The sequence below is a fragment of the Carassius gibelio genome, chromosome B6 (genome assembly GCF_023724105.1).
Source record: "Carassius gibelio isolate Cgi1373 ecotype wild population from Czech Republic chromosome B6, carGib1.2-hapl.c, whole genome shotgun sequence".
Classification (NCBI taxonomy): Eukaryota; Metazoa; Chordata; class Actinopteri; order Cypriniformes; family Cyprinidae; genus Carassius; species Carassius gibelio.
Genome location: NC_068401.1, coordinates 2,363,125 through 2,369,652, shown reverse-complemented (window position 1 = coordinate 2,369,652; position 6,528 = coordinate 2,363,125).

Below are 6,528 nucleotides of genomic sequence, written 5' to 3'. Positions count from 1 at the left end.
CTCCTCTCCTCTCCTCTCCTCTCCTCTCCTCTCCTGTCCTGTCCTCTCCTCTCCTCTCCCCTCCCCTCCCGTCCTGTCCTGTCCTGTCCTCTCCTCTCCTCTCCTCTCCTCTCCTCTCCTCTCCTCTCCTCTCCTGTCCTGACCTGTCCTCTCCTCTCCTCTCCTCTCCTCTCCTCTCCTCTCCTCTCCTCTCCTCTCCTCTCCTCTCCTCTCCTCTCCTCTCCTCTCCTCTCCTGTCCTCTCCTCTCCTCTCCTCTCCTCTCCTCTCCTGTCCTGTCCTGTCCTGTCCTCTCCTCTCCTCTCCTCTCCTCTCCTCTCCTCTCCTGTCCTCTCCTCTCCTCTCCTCTCCTCTCCTCTCCTCTCCTCTCCTCTCCTCTCCTCTCCTCTCCTCTCCTCTCCTCTCATGTCCTCTTCTTCTCTCTTGTCCTGTCTTCTCCTCTTCTCTCCTGTCCTGTCCTCTCCTCTCCTCTCCTGCTCTACTGTCCTGTCCTGTCATGTCTTCTCCTATCCTCTCCTCTCCTCTCCTCTCCTCTCCTCTCCTCTCCTCTTCTCTCCTGTCCTGTCCTCTACTGTCCTTTCCTGTCTTGTCTTCTCCTGTCTTGTCCTCTCCTCTCCTCTTCCCCTCCGCTGTCCTGTCCTGTCCTGTCCTCTCCCCTCCTCTCCTATTTACAGCTGATAAGTGTGTGCCATAAAGACAGAGCTGGTCCTGGGAGGAGCACACCAAAACGTTTCTGCAAGACTAGACGCTCAACATTATGAGAAACACATGGAAATAAAGAAATACTTGAAGCTGTGCTTCAAAACCTATTGAGAACTGCCTAACTAGGCAGCTACACAGATGTTGCTTTATATATATATATATAAAAAGTTATAAGACAAGTATAATTAGGTATTTAGGTAAAATAAGACAAGAATAATTAGGTATTTTGTACCTTGCTCAGTTGAAAGCACATGAACATTTATGCAAGCTCCCTCTGAAGGCAGCAAGGCAGCTTACTAGGTTTTGGAACAAAACAATGGTTTCATATTGAAGACACCACAGTAAACACAGAATAGTGTCAATGTGATACACAACATCTAAACCACATGGAAGTCTCAAACAAGTGTCTTTTCCAACACTTAGCATAAAATGCTTTCCATTTTCCACCATCTGGCAAATGCACACCCGCAGATTCCCAGTATGGAGAATTTCTCTCTCAGTCTGAGAGCTGAATGTGGAAAAGCTCATTGATATGCAGAAGCATGCGGCTCAGACAGGGAGTGCTGTTATTATTGGGGTGCATAAAGAGGAGGTCTGGCACAGGCTTCCACACGCCAGAGGCTCTGCGCATGTCCACCACGCTCACAAACACATGCTCACCCACCCCAGCCACAGGTATGTCCCCGTCCCGGTGGGTAACCCTGCCTGGCCAAAGAGCTGTCAGAAGCCCTCCGCTCTCCCGTCAGCCTAACTAGAGTGGAAAAGGCCTGAGCGGCGGATGAGGAGTGGGGGGTTGAATGGGTTTCCCTCTGTATTTCAGGCTTCAGGCATCCTTTATTAGCCAATTACGGATATGCCACTGCAGTGGAAAGAGTGCATTTGCAAAGACAGATGAATTACATTTTGTCTTGATGAGGGAAAATTGGTGCGGGCATGCATCATCCGTAGGGGTATCATATTTGTTGGAAATGTCTGTTGTTGGTGTTCCCATTTTGGTGATACAAAATGATCTGGAAAACGACTGGACTACGTTACCCACAATGCACCAAGATGGGGATGCTTTGCAAGCATGCATTTATAATTGAGACTACTTGCACATTTTGAGGTTTTAGAGAAAATAGGATCTTTGCCATAGTGAGCTTTGAGGGTGGAATGATGTTCAACGTCACTTTTTCCCCGAAACACTGGAAAAATGGAGAAACGTGTGACAATGTCTGTTTATTGTTCTTACTGATTTCTTAAGACAAGACATTCCATGCTATGGATGCCCATTTCTGCCACTGAATAAAACATTTAGAACAGATGATTGCAACTTTTTATCTCACGATTCTGACTTATTTTCTCACATTTGTAAGTTTGCATTTCACTACTTTGGCAGTTTGTTTGCAATTGCGTGTTTATATCTTGCAATTCTGATTTTTTTCGTATTGCTTGTTTATATAAGGTCCGATAAAGTGCAATTGCAAGTTATCAAGTTCAATTTAGAGAAAAAAAAAAAAAAATTATATATATATATATATATATATATATATATATATATATATATATATATATATATATATATATATATATATATACACATATATATATAAACAAAATGAAACAAGAACTTATGAAATGTACAAATGTTTGTGCTGGAAATGTATGCAAATTTATACATATTGAATTATGTAATGGCTCATTTGCATACTTTTGGTAAACAAACATATACAGGGATATACAGGAAAATATAATGTACTAAATTAAATAATTAATTTTCATATATGGGAAACTAGAGCTTATATATTTTAAATACTTTTATACACACAGAGTACCATATATTATCACATGTGTACTGAAGTGGATATAACATAAAAGGCATTGTGATATAAAAGTAAATATACATTTTTCAATATATAAAAAGTGGCAATTCCTTATGTACAGTATAATTCAATATATTGTAATATATTAAAACAATATATTATTCTGTATATATAAACATATATACTGATTGTTAATATTTACCAGTAATATTCTGGTCTCTAGATATGGCTCAGGTATGATATGGCTTTATAATGTAAATTAAGTCTGTGGGAGTTTTATGTCGTAAACATTAGTAAGCATCACTAATATTCATTGTAAATGATTGAGTCATATAGTAATGAGCACATTCTGGAGCAAATTACAATGACTGCAGTTTAATGACCTCCTCAAAAGTCCACAGATATGTTAAAATTGGCCATAATCACTGACAAATTGGCTCTGTACTTCAGTTATCCAGGTGCACACAGAGGAAACAAGACGCAGAAAGCCTCTCGTTTTCAAAGTGTCTGCTGTGAAATGCACATGGCCCTCCATATTTTGAAGGACTACTTCTTGAAACCTAATCAAGATATGCTTTCCCCTCCCTGCGCGCATTATGAGACTTATTATTTTAACCCCGAATGCGCTGTATGATGTCTATACCATATCTGCCGGCCAAGATTTCTTAGCTTCCTGCTTAAGCGTAAAAAAAAATAAAAAAAATCAACATTCCTCTGGGTTCCCGATTCTGGGCTGCTCGAAGCAGCAGAAGACTCGTGGAGTCAGGATGGGATGCAGCCAGTACAAACACAGCAATGCCTGGCCAATTAGACATGCTAAATGCATTTGATTCAGTGCCCTGTGAACCCTGATGTGTTCAATTAAACACGCCTCATCTCAATGCACCCGTTCAACCTGATTAAGCTGAACGCTTCAATGGCACGAATGGAGTTTCTCGATTCTCTTGAAAGTCATTTTGCTTAATAATATGGAGTTTTAGGCTCACCCAATGAGGTTTTCTTGCAATATAATAGAGTTCTGATTTTGACTTGCATAATTCGACATATCTGAGAGTTAAACAGGATATTCGTTGAGACAGCAAGTAGCCTGAACTCAATTTCATCTGGTTAACTTTTAGCTTTTTTAGCCACTGCTGATAAATTAAGTTATTTTGCACTAAAAAAGATTTTCTCTGTTGACAGCCATTGACACGTAGCCCTGTATTTTGATAAAATAACATATTTTCAGTTTTGCATGCAACATGTAATTCAAATTGTCAATATCTTACAGAAGATGTTTCACCACTGACCATTTTTGTACAATAATAGTGATTGTTGGTTGTTGTTTATGTTCACCCATGCTCCGTTTACTGAAGCCTGTTCTAATCTGCGGCCTATTATGCATCAAATTAGTTTGCATTTTTAAACATTCACTCACTAAAAAATAAATCATTTCTGATCAATGATTTGATAACCAAAAACAATCTAGAATTTATGCTTCTAAATGAAACATGAAGACAGCTGTAGTGCACCAATCCTCAATGAAACAGCCCCCTCCTAACTTTACTTTTATAAGTGTCCGCAGAGCTGTTAGGAGAGGTAGAGGTGGAGCTGCTCTATTTAAAGATATCTATCAATGCAAGCAAGTGTCATTTGGTCAGTACTGTCTTTTAAATATCTAGGTATTGTGCTGAAAGCTGCTCCACACGTTCTGTTTATCATTATTTACAGGCCTCCAAAATACTCTCCAGCCTTTGTTGAAGAGTTCACAGAACTGATATCAATGATTTCTTCAGAGTTTTACTGTTTTGCTATTGGATTTTAATATTCACATAGATAATTCAGAAATCAAAACTGCAAAAAAAAAAAAAAAAATACCACTAAAAAATACTTTTGACCTGATTCAGCATGTGCATAGACCCACACAAAAAAAGAAAAAGAAAGAAAAAACACATACTATACCCAAGGTTTTTAATGTATAGGCCTATTTGACATAAACATTTTTATTATAGATGTTTCACCACTGACTAGTAGCTTGAAATAGACTGCAAAAAGGTCTGATATAGAGTGATCAATCACATGATGCATTAAAGTTCAGGCGATTGGCTCAAAAAAAAAAAAAAAAAAAAGAACAGAAAATCTGCCATTGAGATTCATTGGGAAGTTATTTCCAGGTATATTAGAATTCCTTGGATCTAAAGCATCATTTGAAAAGTGAAATTACTATGCCTTGATTTATATATTTTTTCATCCTAGGAATAACATACACAGCAAAAACAGGAACATGCCTAAGAAAGCACATGAGGTCAGTTTTGATTTCATGTTGACTTCAAGCTAAACTCAATTTGAAAGGTAAATGTAGTGGCAATTAAATTGAGATAAATGGCTATACTTTTCTGAGCGTGCTCAGACGTGAATCTAAGAGAGTGAAATTGTTTATTACAGCTTGAGAGCGCAAGAAAACGCATATGGATCCGCACCACTGTGTTGAAAGACACTTTAAAGTATTTGAAAGAGTGTACTAACAGATTAGAGCACTCCTTGATCTAATGAAAATCCATATTGCTAAACATTTAGCCATGAGAGAGGCATCCGTAATCTAATAAGACACGTAACACAATTTCTGAATTACTGGTAGAGCAAATAGATAATGGATATGAACTATATTGGCCTTACTTGATAATGTCAAATATAATGAAAAATTTGTGCATATTCTCATAGTCATTATTATAACACCTCATATTAGAAATATAGACACATTAACACCGACTTAACCATATCCATTGTTTTACACCATGCACTGTAATAAATTATACAGCCACAGTCGTACTTTACATACCGCTGCACAAACTAATGGTCACTCTAATGTGCACATCAATGTTAAACCAATCAGTCGTTCCTGAAGGCACAGGAAATAGACTTTATTAGCACTCACCTTCTCTCCTAAGACAACTTTTAGCTCTCATCCACACAATTAGACTAAGTGGCCTGTCACTGACCATTTCAATTCATATTCATTGTCCGCAGCATCAGAATTGCCATGAAAATGCTGGATGTTCAACTGCATCTGGCCGTACAGTCATATAAGAGTCGGTCAAGCCATTCCTCAAAAACATCAGTTAGTTAAACTGGATGAATGGTCATCCGATGCCAAATCTCAGCAAGTTTATGTGATTCTTTAGGGTTAATGAACCATACCTTGGTTAAAATTTCTTAATGGTAGTGTAAAAACAATTTTTATCTTGTCAAAATCAGCTGTGTTCACAGCAACCTGTTCTGTTGCATGTTCCTTTAAATGCTAATGAGCTCTGTTGACCCCGCCCCTCTCCATGACCATAGACTGTATAAAGGGGCGTGACGAACCTTTAGGTTGTACACACCTTTTTTACACAGTCTATGGTACACACACACTGCCAAAAACATTTAAAAGTGAATTTTGCATCCGATGACCCCTTTACCATGCATTAATAATAGCATTTTTCAAGCTTGTTGCAAATTTCTCTTGCAAAATGTACTGTAGTGATACAGTGATATTAGATAGAAAAAAGCCTGCTATTGAATGAATACCATACTAATTTTATCAGAGTACATGCTCATTAAACATGGTATTACCATGCTACACAGGTACAAAATACAGAAAAAGTAAAACCTTGCTACTTTTTGTTCTTTTTTTTCTTTTTTTTTATGTTCTAAGAATGTTCTGCTTAAGTTTCCATTATGGAAACATGATTTCTGAATATTCTCTGAACATTCATAAATGTTTAAATAATGCTTGAAGACAACATTAAGGGGGACATTTCATTATTTTTCGAACATTATGGGAATTGCTTTTGAATGTTCTCTAAAACATATTTGAGGAATGTCTTACTAAAATGTCTCAGAAAAACGTTGCATAAACAATATATTGTTTTTGTGCTGACGTTTTGAGGCTATTATTAAAGTAAATGCACGTTCTGTTTACGTTCTGTTTGGGGGAAGTGTGTGTGTGTGTGTTCACTGCTCTGTGTGTGTGCACTTTGAATGGGTTAAACGCAGAGCATGAATTCT